Below are 13,406 nucleotides of genomic sequence, written 5' to 3'. Positions count from 1 at the left end.
TGAGTTTGCCTGGAAGTCGGGTTTCTATTGCAGACACACTTATCCCTTTGTAGGTCCGAATATGAATATTTATTCATTCTCGAGAAGAGGGGGGCTTTTCCCCCATAAAACCGTAAGATAGAACATATAATTATGATTACCTTTATTACTGATACAGGTAAGTACTTTGAGTTATAATATTGCCTTTATATTTTAAATTAGTCTCATCTAACAAATCCAATGCTTGCTAAGAAATGTCGTCCGTATCATACCCGCTTCCATATTGACAACTGCATACAAGGAGCATGACGTATTTTTTGATTTTAATATGAATACACGATACGGTCAACCTTGACTTGCTGATTCATATCAAACCAAGGATTTATTTGGAATATGCAAAACAACCTTGACATTGGTAAAACATACTCACTTGTCAAAGTGTGAACGAAGATAACCAAAAAAAGGTTACTAGTGGGTTTTCATGTATTAACAAAAAAATCTTATAAATCATTGTTTGATATTGTCAATTTAATATATGCTATCGGGTTTTTTTTTTCATTTGATAATCAATGTTAACAATATAGAGATTAGAATAAGGGTGTAAGTTAGTTAGATATCTCGGGATACGGCATGTCTGGATAAGAAACCCCTCCGATCGACGGGAATTCTTATCCAGACATACCTTTCCCTCGGTGTATAACTATTACCGATATAATAAACAGACATACAATGTATAAGTAAAAGGTGTGAAAATAAATGTTCCTGTCATAAACAATATAACCTACGGGCAATATCCACGTACTTAATCCTATTGATTTTTAATCATTAGTAAACCAAACTATGACACGGTAATTAGTAAACCAAACTACGGTAATTAACAACTTGCAGTTATTTTCCATGAACAGTTTTAACGTTTTAATCAACTTTAAAAAGTAAATTACCACTGATATTCGATATATTTATTATTGATTTAAATAAAATACTTGTATCTTCTTTCAATAAAAAACACGTGTTATGTTACAATGTTTATTGCTACTCAACACTATACTAGAACTGCATAACATAACCGGAAATAAACATCCGACTCCATACACATGTATCGGGATTATTCTTCGTTAAATTCTTAAATTCGTGGTTCGCTCTGAACCACGAAACCCACGAAAATTGGTATACCACGAATAAAAATGAATCCACAGTAGTCACCAAATTTTGAATTGTTTAGTGAAAGAACGTCATCTATATAGCGGGAAGTAAAGTTAAAGGATATTGCACCTTTCTTATCTTTCTTCCTAAGAAGTTCCTGCATGAAGTCAGCCTCATATTAATAAAGAAACAAGTCAGCAAGTAGAGAGGCACAGTTTGTTCCCATTGGGATGCCGACAGTCTGTTGAAAAACACGTCCTCCGAACGTAACAAATATGTTGTCAATCAAGAAATCAAGCATGTTGATAATATCAGTTTCAGAGAATTTTTTGTTTGAATCAGAGTGATTCTTTACAAAGTAGGATTTATCCCTCCCTAAGGCAAGATACTTGTATCTACGTTGGCCATTCTTTTTTATAAAGCAAAGTAATACCAACTCTTTTAATTTGTCTTTTAGTTTAGAATGTGGAATACTTGTGTAAAGAGTAGAAAAGTCAAATGTTTTAATACTGTTACAAGATGAAAGAGAGTTAGATTGTATGTACTCTAAAAGATCCTTGGAATTTTTAATTTTAAGTATCCACATCTGATTCACGCCACCTCTAGAATAGGCAGTTTCACAATAACTTTGAAGCCCGTCTTTGATCGCTGATAAGATAGATGTTAATAATTTAGAAACCTTCTGCCTGTCGAAACATTTATTTTTTGCATTCCTCAAGTCCTTACTTCTATGACTGTCCATGGCGGTAAAAAACTAAATCTTTGTGATGAGATTTAGTTGATTTCAGTCTCTGATTAATAAATTGATTTGTCCTTTAACTAGATGCCAGCTTCTGCGAGTTCCTTCAGTTTTTGGTTGGGTTTGTGTTGCTTAGTCTTTAGTTGCCTATGTTACGTTTTCACTACTATTTTTTTGTCGGTATGTCTTTTTTTTGCCAGAGTGTTGTTAGTTTATTTTCAATCTATGATTATGATTGTCCGTCTTGTATCTCACGCCCCTCTGTTATGTGTATTCTTTACAAATATGTATATTTTCACATTTTTGAAGAAACAAAAATCAATAACCATTATTTCCGAAATTAAAAAGATTTTTTTTCAGTTGACATGTAATAAGCCGAAATTGTTTCAGCTCTCAATGAAAAAAAATATTATCAACCGGACTTTTCAGAAGGGTTTATAAATGTTTTATCAAAGGATTAGATTCGGGAAGGGCCTATTTTGGCCTCAATTTTCAGGTTCTTCGGAATAAAGATTTTGTATACTTTTTAAACACTTAAGTGTCTACTTCAGTCAATTCAATTAGTTTGTGTATCAATATGTCATAATTTGTCACTTTTCAGATATTTTTTGTTAAAAATGAAAGTGGCCGCATCCGTGTTCACCCTTAATCTTTATATATGGTATGTATAATCATCAAATACAGCTTATATTTAAATATTAAGAATGAACACGAATGCGTCCACTTCCATTTAAGACGAGAACCGTCTAAAATTTAACTCTAATTCTACAATTGTGAAGATTTAAGTAATTTAGCATGACTTAATGATGATAGTTCCCGATAAATGAACATTATATTGTCATAAACAGCCCATATTTATATAGCAGAAGTATTTTACTTTCCAATAAATAGCTAAAAGATAACATTATAACAATTATGTATAACTGATATATTTTGGGGCCAAAAAGGGGTCTTACTGAACCTACTCCTTTGCCACAATTCTTGTCATTAAGTAATAGACCCGTGTCACTGCCTCTTACCGCAGTACGATAGCAAAGAAAATATGTTTCAAATATGATTTTTATCTGTTTTAACCAAAACAATCATCTGATAGTGTTTGATAACATAATGTTACGTCTTCTTGATGTATAATTATCAACAAGTATTTCTATGATGATATATGCAAAACGTTTCATACAGTATGGATTAGGTTTTCTTGCTTGAGCCGGAGTAGTACGATATCGAAAATGACTTGTTAAGTTAGCTCGGGAGTAATATTCACTCGATAGTCGCCTGTGTAAGCAAAGCAAACAGACATCATAGATAAAATTGTCAAAAATTAGGTACAGCAGTCATCATTGTGCTATTATCTGAATCACTATAAACACAAATAACTATTTCAACAAAACAAGACAAAATGGTACATATATACAAATTACATAAGCCAAAAAGTAGGACAAGAATATAAAGTAAGATCATAGCACAACAACACAATGATAAGATGTTTAATACCAAGCCACGCGTCACAAATAATTGGAAAAGGTGGACTAAACAGTAAAAGTAAGAAATACTCAAAGACAAAGAAAAAGATCGTAAATACGTAATGTAGATGGCAGCACCTTGAATCTATACTTCAAGTTCATCATGTACTTTTTGTAAAATTGATACGTAAAATTTATCAAAAAGGTTATGTATCTTCCGATAATCGTTTTAGAATAAAACGATACGATACGATCCCCTTCCCTTTCATGCATGTGACCTACCGAATTAGACTATTTACCGGATTTGTAATCACATAAGCAACGAGACGGGTGCCACATGTGAAGCAGGATCTGCTTACCCTTCCGGAGCACCTGAGATCACCCCTAGCTTTTGGTGGGGTTCGTGTTGTTTATTCTTTATTTTTTTATGTTGTGTCATGTGTACTATTGTTTTTCTGTTTGTCTTTTTCATTTTTAGCCATGGCGTTGTCAGTATGTTTTAGATTTATGAGTTTGACTGTCCCTTTTGGTATCTTTCGTCCCTCTTTTAACACATTTTTAACCAATAAATATTTGTCTAAACTAAATACGATAGGACTTCATAATATATGAAGTCTATCCAATTTTTATATAAAAGATCGCACTTCAAAGATTTTAACTATTAATAACTGAATATTTCTTCATGTTCTCGATCATTTAAAATTTGTTTGACTAAAATTTGATTTAATTCACAACAATGTTTGTAAAACTGTGTGTAAACATTGTAAAAGATCCCTTTTAATAAATTACGGTGCTTTTGAGTGTTGACAGTGTCCTTTCGCTTTAGTCCATTGAGTAAACTGTAAATAGATTCAAAATTCAGTAACACAACCCGTAAATATACCCAGCAGGTAAGCTGTTCTGATTTTATCACTTCAGTGCAAAATGCTAACATTACATTTTTTTTCACGTTCATTTTATTTTGTATAAAAAAGATAACTCCTAACTAACCTTCTGCCTTTTGGAAACATTAATTTTTTGCATTACACAAGTTCTTACTTCTATTACTGTCCATGGCGGTAAAATACTAAATTTTTGTGATGAGATTAAGTTGTTTCAGTTGTTTGAATGAATTGATTTGGCTTTTAACTAGATGTTAGTAACTGCGAGTTCTCTCAGTTTTTGGTTAGGTTCGTGTTGCTTAGTCTTTAGTTTCCTGTGTTGTGTTTTCTCTACTATTTTTTGTCGGTTTGTCTTTTTTTTTTTGCTAGAGTGTTGTTAGTTTATTTTCTATCTATGAATATGATTGTCCGTCTTGTATCTTACGCCACTTTTTTATGTGTATTCTTTACAAATATGTATATATTCACATATTTTGAAGAAACAAAAAATCAATTACCATTATTTCCGAAATTAAAAGGATTTTATTTTCAATTGACGTGTAACAAGCAGAAATTGTTACAGCTCTCAATGAAGAAAATTATTATCAACCGAAATTTTCAGAGGAAATGTTTTTATCAAAGGATTAGGTCCGGGAAGGGCCTATTTTGGCCTCAAATTTGGTGACATCATAGATACAATTGTCAAAAATGGGGTACAGCAGTCATCATTGTGTTATTATCTGAATCACTATAAACACAAATAAATATTTCAATAAAACAAGACAAAATGGTACATATATACAAATTACATCAGCCAAAAAGTAGGACAAGAATATAAAGTAAGATCATAGCACAACAACACAATCACAGGATGTTTAAATACCAAGCCACGCATCAAAAGTAATTGGAAAACGTGGACTAAACAGTAAAGGTAAGAAAAAAACAAAGACAAAGAAAAAGATCATAAATACGTAATGTAGATTACAGCACCTTGAATCTATACTTCAAGTTCATCATGTATTATTTGTAAAATTGATACGTAATATTTATCAAAAAGGTTTAGGTATCTTCCACAAAAAGACGATACGTTTAACACATTTTTAACCAATAAATATTTGTCTATACTAAATACGATAGGACTTCATAATATATGAAGTATATCCTATTTTTATATAAAAGATCGCACTTCAAAAATTTTAACTATTTATAACTGAATACTTCCTCATGTTCTTGATCATTTAAAATTTGTTTGACTACAATTTAAAGCTAAAACTACTATGTAAACGCAATTTGGTCACAACAATATTTGTAAAACTGTGTGTAAACATTGTACAAGTTCCTTTCGCTTTAGTTCATTGATTAAAATGTAGATAGATTTAAAATTCAGTACTACAACCCATAAAAATATACCCAGCAGGTAAGCTGTTCTAACATTATCACTTCATTGCAAAATGCTTACATAACATTTTTTTTTCAAATTTTTTATGGATATCAATTCTGATTGTAAGTAAAAGTATTCTTGCAGTTGATTGATAGGAGTTCATGTCTAGTAAGAATTTATTCCATCCTATTGTTTAAGTATCATTTAATCAAACAAATCCCACTAATTGTCACCTTTTTTTAACTGTATGTTATCTTTTAATCATCATAAAATGTCAAAAATCTCTAAAGCTCTGCTCTCATCGGGGAAAAGCGGCTGTTTGTTATTTCGTTCGTTCGTTCATTCGTTCGTTCGTTCGTTCGTTCGTTCGTTCGTTCGTTAGTTTGTTCGATCGTTCGTTCGTTCGTTCGTTCGTTCGTTCGTTCGTTCGTTCGTTCGTTCGTTCGTTTGTTTGTTCGTTCGTTCGTTCGTTCGTTCGTTCTGTCGTTCTGTCGTTCGTTCGTTCTTTCGTTCGTTCTTTCGTTCTTTCGTTCTTTCTTTCGTTCTTTCTTTCGTCCGTTCTTTCGTTCGTTCTTTCGTTCGTTCGTTCGTTCGTTCGTTCGTTCATTCGTACGTTCGTTCGTTCGTTCGTTCGTTCGTTCGTTCGTTCGTTCGTTTTTTCATTTGTTATTTTTTTCGTTCGTTTGTTCGTTCGTTCGTTCGTTCGTTTGGTCGTTCGTTCGTTCTTTCGTTCGTTCTTTCGTTCGTTCTTTCGTTCGTTCTTTCGTTCGTTCGTTCGTTCGTTCGTTCGTTTGTTCGTTCTTTTTTCGTTATTTCGTTCGTTCGTTCGTTCGTTTGTTCGTTCGTTCGTTCGTTATTTCGTTCGTTCATTCGTTCGTTCGTTCGTTCGTTCGTTCGTTCTTTCGTTTGTTTTACAAATAAATATAAATACATTACATACATTTTTTTTTATAATTGTCAATTTCAGAAAACAATGAAGAAGATAAAGAAAACATACCACCTACACAAATAGATTTATGCATGACAAGTAGTAAGGACACTATACATGTACTACGGCTGGCTGCACTACTTCATATACTGTCAAAGTACATTCTTTTGCAGTTGAAAGAAGAAGAAAACGAATGTAATGAAACTACAATTGACCTGAATATATTTAATTCAGCAAGAAGACTATACAGCATTTTAGCACAACAAAAATCTGTGTTATTTCAGGTATAATATTTGACAATTCTAATTTATTAGTTTGAAAAAATTTAAAACACCATTACCAGTGTAAGGTATAACTTAATTGCATAGTTTTGAATTAAAGTAGCGAAATTCTGAAATTCATATACTCATAATGTTAAAACTAAATACTTTAAAGTAATATTATAACAACTATTTTTTAATCATTCAATTTTGGTTGTAACGCGTCTTCTGATTGGCCGACGTTATTTTATTATCAGACCATAGACATAATTTAGTCATGTGACCGTTACGTCATCAACGTTTTTTCATGGTTTTATACCGTTTAAAATGGATTTTAGAATTAAGTTATAAGAAATGACTAATATTTTTTTCTGTCTATTTGAAATAACATAAAAAATGTGGTGAACACTGTTAAATAACCCGCTACGCATAGTCAGAACAAAATTTACAGTCATTCCTGAATTAAATTAAAAAAAATATATATTAACATTATGATAAATTTTCTTTTTATTTTAAACAGGCAGTGAACAGTATGCAACCAGCTGATTTCATAACATTGAATAAAATTCAAACATTTAAAAACAGAGTTATACGAGCAGTAGCAAACAGTAAAGGGCCATTGGTGTGCTTGCGTGATTTGCAAAGACATTTAAAGGGTGCCCTCAAGGACAGCATACAACGTATGTATATACATGTAAAACATGTTTATATTTTAGAAAATCGTAAATTATATTATACATACAATATTATACTAAATAAATAATTACTTAAGATAAAAAGTAATCAAAAAAAGAAAAAAAAATATAAAACCAAGGTAACATAGTAACTATACTAAGAACTAAAGAAACTCAGATTTATAACATAGGACAAATGCGAACACACAAGTACATACAAAGTGGAACGTAAATAACGATTTGAAACGGGCATATTCCAGATAAGGTACAGGACAATATTTAGTAACATAATGGTATTTAAGCCATGCTTTATCTCCTGCGCGTTCTGCAGCTAAACAGTAAAGCAATGTTATTAATTTGCAGGAACACATCAATTGGTATTTGTTAAAATTTTACAAATTAAATTGTATTGTTACTGATTAAATTTTATCAAAACAAACATTATCCTCAGAATTAACTTTAATTCACATATTACTTACCAACAATAAAAGAAAAATATGTGTTTTTGGGACTTCATATTTTCTGCCCTGTTTGTCTGGTTTTTATGTCGTTCTTTTGTACATTACTCTAACCGTCGTCCGTTTGTCTCGTTTCAGAAAATAGTTCTTGATATTGAAGGTTTAAGTTGTTGTTCAAGTTAATTTCTGATGAAGTCAAAGATTTATTAACTTTGAACTTTGTACATGTGTTCCGTATCATGTGATTTTATTAATTTTAATTACAACTTATAGTGCGAGTGCGTCACTCGTTTACTATGGTCATATTCTTGTTTATTATTAAAAGTTTGTTTTAATTTCAAAATATATTTATTGAATGTAAATTAAACAATGGTATGTTAACAAAATAATACATTTGCTTTTTAGATGAACTGGAGGAACTGGAAAAGGAAGGGTTTGGAATGAATTTAAAATTGAGAAAAAATTCCAAAATTGTGTTCATGAAATCAAGCCCAAGTGAAGTAGAAAAGTTAAACATATTACAAAAAGTGAAGATTGACAACCACACATACAGAAACAACTTTAAACATATTGAAAACGTGGATAAAAACATGTTAATGTTTTGTCTCCCAAGCCATCATCATCATGACGAAATTATTGATTGGTTTCCTGTATATTAATGATTGAAGAGGACAAGAAAAAGAAACACATCAAAATTTGTAGATTTCAATTTTATTAACATTTAACATTTGTTTACTAAAGACAATCTAAAACAATGTATAATTTTATGGACCGTAGGATATTATGTAAAATGTTAACTTTAATAGCTAGTTTTGTACTTTACCTATTAACCATTAACTATGCAATTGAATTCAATGCAGAATATTGCAATTCAAAAAATAAAAATGAACTGTATGTTTTTAACCTTTATTTCAGCCAAGACGTATAACTGCATATCGGCCAATTATTAATCAAACCTGACAACTGTTAACCAGTCGACTTGCTATTATAAGTTATACTAGAACACACCCGCGTAATCTCGGGCATTCAGAGCGTAGTTTAAAGTATTTAAAGTGTTGTTGGAAGAATTTTGTAAAATACAGAATGACTGGAGAATTTCAGAAAAAGTATCATAAGTCATAGGTTATTGGGGACAGGAAAATGTTTTTTTACCCTCCACCTTTATTTCCAAAGTTCCCAATTTTTGGTTTTCTATCAATTCCAATATGAACATACATTTAGTATGTTATGAACATTTATTTTAATAAGTAAGGAGCCTGTAATTCAGTGGTTGTCGTTTGTTTATGTGTTACATATTTGTTTTTCGTTCATTTTTTGTACATAAAAAAGGCCGCTAGTTTTCTAGTTTGCATTGTTTTACATTGTCATTTCGGGCCTTTTGAAGCTGAGTATGCTGTAGGGCTTTGCTCTTTGTTGAAGGCCGTACGGTGACCTATAGTTGTTAATATCTGTGTCCTTTATGGTCTCTTGTGGAGAGTTGTCTTAACATGGCAATCATACCACATCTTCTTTTTTTTTATGTAATCAATAAATTTTGTAAAAGATTTAATGACTGGAGAATTTCAGAAAAAGTATCAAAACTTCACATGAATAATTCTAGCTCTTATCTGTATATTATGAACATTCATTACTATATAAATAAAGCGTATTTACTTTCAATTCTAAGTTTACTAATCGATCCATGGTGATCATTGATATAGTATACAGACCCTCTCTATTTAATAAACTCTGTGACCGCCGTGGATAGTAAACTTGAAAATGATAGCAGATAAAATTCAGAAAATACACTTTATTCGTAGTATATGTATGTTCAAAGTATACAGAAAAACGCAAACCGGTAGTCTAATCTGACTTAAAATTCCGTACAATGACGGGACAATATCCTGATGCCTTTTTTTCTCGTTTTTCTCCTAAAATAACTCAATCTGAATAATCATATGAATGGATGACAAATGCGACTATGCACTGTACACATAGGACACAGAGGCGTGTTGATTAATTTATTCTGGAAGAAGAGAAGCGACACCAAAAATGAGGTCTTCCCGTTTAATAGTATAGATGGTTCGCTACTGACCCCATACGGATCCATAGAGGGTTAGTAAAATCCATAGGGGGTGAGGCCGGAGTCCGAGTCCCCTATGAATTTTACTAACCCTCTATGGATCCGTATGGGGTCAGTAGTTAACCGTATAACGAATTTATCGGACGCTGGACTTTTTCTGCGGCGTTTTGTTGAAAAATTAACAATGAAACACAACAACATTAATAGATGACGTCGCCATCATTAACGCGTAATGAACCCCATAGGAAACTTACTAACCCCATATGGTCTCATAAGGGGTCACCACGTGACGGAATTTAACCAATCATAACGTGATAATTCATCTGTGGTCCGATACAGTCCTATACAGTGTATAGGTACATTGTCAATTTGTCAATTTGCCTACCAGTTATACATAACGCTATTATCAATTGGTCAACGTCTTATTAACCTGTCGACCTATTGACCTGTCGACTTGTCGACCTGTCAACCTGTTAACTATAATTTGTTTTTACATTTTTAACATTGTCAATCTGTCGACTTGTCAACCTGTCAGCCAATTATTTGAACGATAACATTTTTAACAATGTCAACCTGTCGACTTGTCTACTTGTCAACCTGTCAACCTGTCGACTTGTCAACCTGTCAACCACTTATTTCAACCATAACATTTTTAAAATTGTCAACCTGTCGACTTGTCAACCTGTCAACCACTTATTTCAACGATAACATTTTCAAAGTTGTCAACCTGTCGACTTGTCAACCTGTCTTTCACTCATTAATTTTACTAGAATGAAACATTCAAACAGTTTTACCTTTATTACCCATGAATACATACGCGTAGGAATTTACGGCAAAAAAGCCGGAACTATAGTACCGTATATCCTACTTGAGCCATTCCATATACCAAATATAGTTGACCTATGGCATATAGCATTAGATAAAAAGACCAAAACTCAAAAACTTAACTTTGACCACTGAACCATGAAAATGAGGTCAAGGTCACATGACATCTGCCCGCTAGACATGTACACTTAACAATCATTCCATACAACAAATATAGTAGACCTATTGCATATGGTATGAGAAAAACAGACCAAAACACAAAAATTTAACTATAACCACTGAACCATGAAAATGAGGTCAAGGTCAGATGACACCTGCCAGTTGGACATGTACACCTTACAGTCCTTCCATACACCGAATATACTAGCCCTATTGCTTATAGTATCTGAGATATGGACTTGACCACCAAAACTTAACCTTGTTCACTGATCCATGAAATGTGGTTGAGGTCAAGTGAAAATTGTCTGACAGACACGAGGACCTTGCAAGGTACGCACATATCAAATATAGTTATCCTATTACTTATAATAAGAGAGAATTCAACATTACAAAAAATTTGAACTTTTTTTTCAAGTGGTCACTGAACCATGAAAATGAGGTCAAGGACATTGGACATTTGACTGACGGAAACTTCGTAACATGAAGCATCTATATACAAAGTATGAAGCATCCAGGTCTTCCACCTTCTAAAATATAAAGCTTTTAAGAAGTGAGCTAACGCTGCCGCCGTAGCCGCCGCCGCCGGATCACTATCCCTATGTCGAGCTTTCTGCAACAAAAGTTGCAGGCTCGACAAAAAATGAAATATGAATATAAATATGAATATATAAAAGGTATTCAAGTAAGGCCTATAATTTACAAAATAAATTTCCAATAATCATCTGTAATTAATCAACAATTTAGATGAGTTCATTTTTTTTATCAGGATTTGGCTTGAAACAGTTTTAAAATTTTAAATAATTATAACAAACCATTGTTTATTAGTTTATTCCCAAGCAATTAAAATGTCTATTTAAGTCATTTGAATTTTTATTAGAAGTGAATATACATTTTTGCAATCAAGAAAGAATACACTTTTCAATAAAATAAGTTTTTTAATTTGTTTACATTGAAAAAGTACATTTTCAATGCCCTGTGTTGAAAAATTCTTTCAAAAGGCACTCTACAAATTTTAATTTTCAATGTCATATAACCTATGTTTCAACTTACAAAATGCCTCAAAACAACATTTTTGTGACCTACCGAATTAGACTATTTACCAGATTTGTTATCAAATAAGCAACACGACGGGTGCCCCATGTGGAGCAGCATCTGCTTACCCTTCTGGAGCACCTGAGATCACCCCTAGTTTTTTGGTAGGGTTTGTGTTGTTTATTCTTTAGTTTTTTATGTTGTGTCATGTGTGCTGTTATTTGTTTGTCTTTTTCATTTTTAGCCATGGCGTTGTCAGTTTGTTTTAGATTTATAAGTTTGACTGTCCCTTTGGTATCTTTCGTCCCTCTTTTAGATATTTTTTTTGACACTTTAACATTCTTAGCTGTTGGTCTTGATTTTATGTCTTACATGGATAGTTGGTAACATTTACTTAGTAGAAGAATTTTTTATTTGCATTTTTTTGTTTAGAACAGGCGACATTATTTGGATAAGATATAAACTGCAGTTTAAATAATATTGCGCAAACTAAGAGACCCCGGAAAAGCACTTTTCCTTCTATGTCAAGTGAAAACTGTCCAACTGACACGAGGACCTTGCAATGTACGCACATACCAAATTATCCCTTTTCTTATAATAAGAGAGGAATTAACTTTACAAAAAATCTGAATCTGTTTTTCAAGTAGTCACTGAACCATGAAAATGGGGTCAATGAGCATGTGACAGGCATAAACTTAGTAACATAGGTATCTATATACAAAGTATGAAGAATCAAGGTCTTTCACATTCTAAAACATTAAGCTTTTCAGAAGTTAGCTAGCGCTGCAGCCTCCAGATAACTATCCCTGTAGAACTTTCTGCTACTAAAGTCACAGGCTCGACAAAAATCACTCTGATTCAAACTAAAAATTCTCTGAAACATATTATCAAGATGCTTGATTTCTCGATTAACAACACATTTGTTACGTTATGAGGCAAGTTTTTCAACAAAATATCTGCCATTCCCATGGGAACCAACTGTGCACCTCTTTTTGTCAACTTTTTCCTTTATTCTTATGAGGCGTACTTCATACAGGAACTTTATATAGAAACAAAAGTAGTTAGCAATATCCTTCAACTTTACTTTCCGCTATTTAGATGATGTTCTTCCATCAAACTAGATACAAGGATACAACAGATACAGTTAAGTCTGCCTCATATCTTGACTTACATCTAGAAGTTGACAATGAGGGTTGGTTGAAAACAAAACTTTCTGACAAAATAGATGATTTCAGCTTCCCAATTGGGAACTTTCCATTTCTATGTAGCAACATTCCAGCAGCACCTACATATGGAGTACCATTATGTATCTCCTAATTGATACGATATTCCTGAGGTTGTATTTCCTATCATGATTTTCTTAATAGATGGTTACTGCTCACATGGAAGCTATTAAACCAAGAGTTCAAAATGGTGAAGTTGAAATCATCCCTTCACGAATTTTAC

General features: G+C 32.4%; 1 long non-coding RNA gene across 1 annotated transcript; it reads left to right on the top strand.

The window, feature by feature from the left end:
- Window positions 1-6,281: 6,281 nt before the first annotated feature.
- On the top strand, window positions 6,282-9,332 carry LOC143047032 (uncharacterized). Its single transcript, XR_012969376.1, has 3 exons — window positions 6,282-6,774; window positions 7,271-7,430; window positions 8,288-9,332. It is a non-coding gene; the product is annotated as an uncharacterized LOC143047032 (long non-coding RNA).
- Window positions 9,333-13,406: the final 4,074 nt, after the last annotated feature.

This window comes from Mytilus galloprovincialis, chromosome 9 (assembly GCF_965363235.1).
Source record: "Mytilus galloprovincialis chromosome 9, xbMytGall1.hap1.1, whole genome shotgun sequence".
In the NCBI taxonomy this organism is placed as follows: Eukaryota; Metazoa; Mollusca; class Bivalvia; order Mytilida; family Mytilidae; genus Mytilus; species Mytilus galloprovincialis.
Note: the sequence above shows the minus strand (reverse complement) of the source record. Positions and strands in the feature narration are given on the sequence as shown.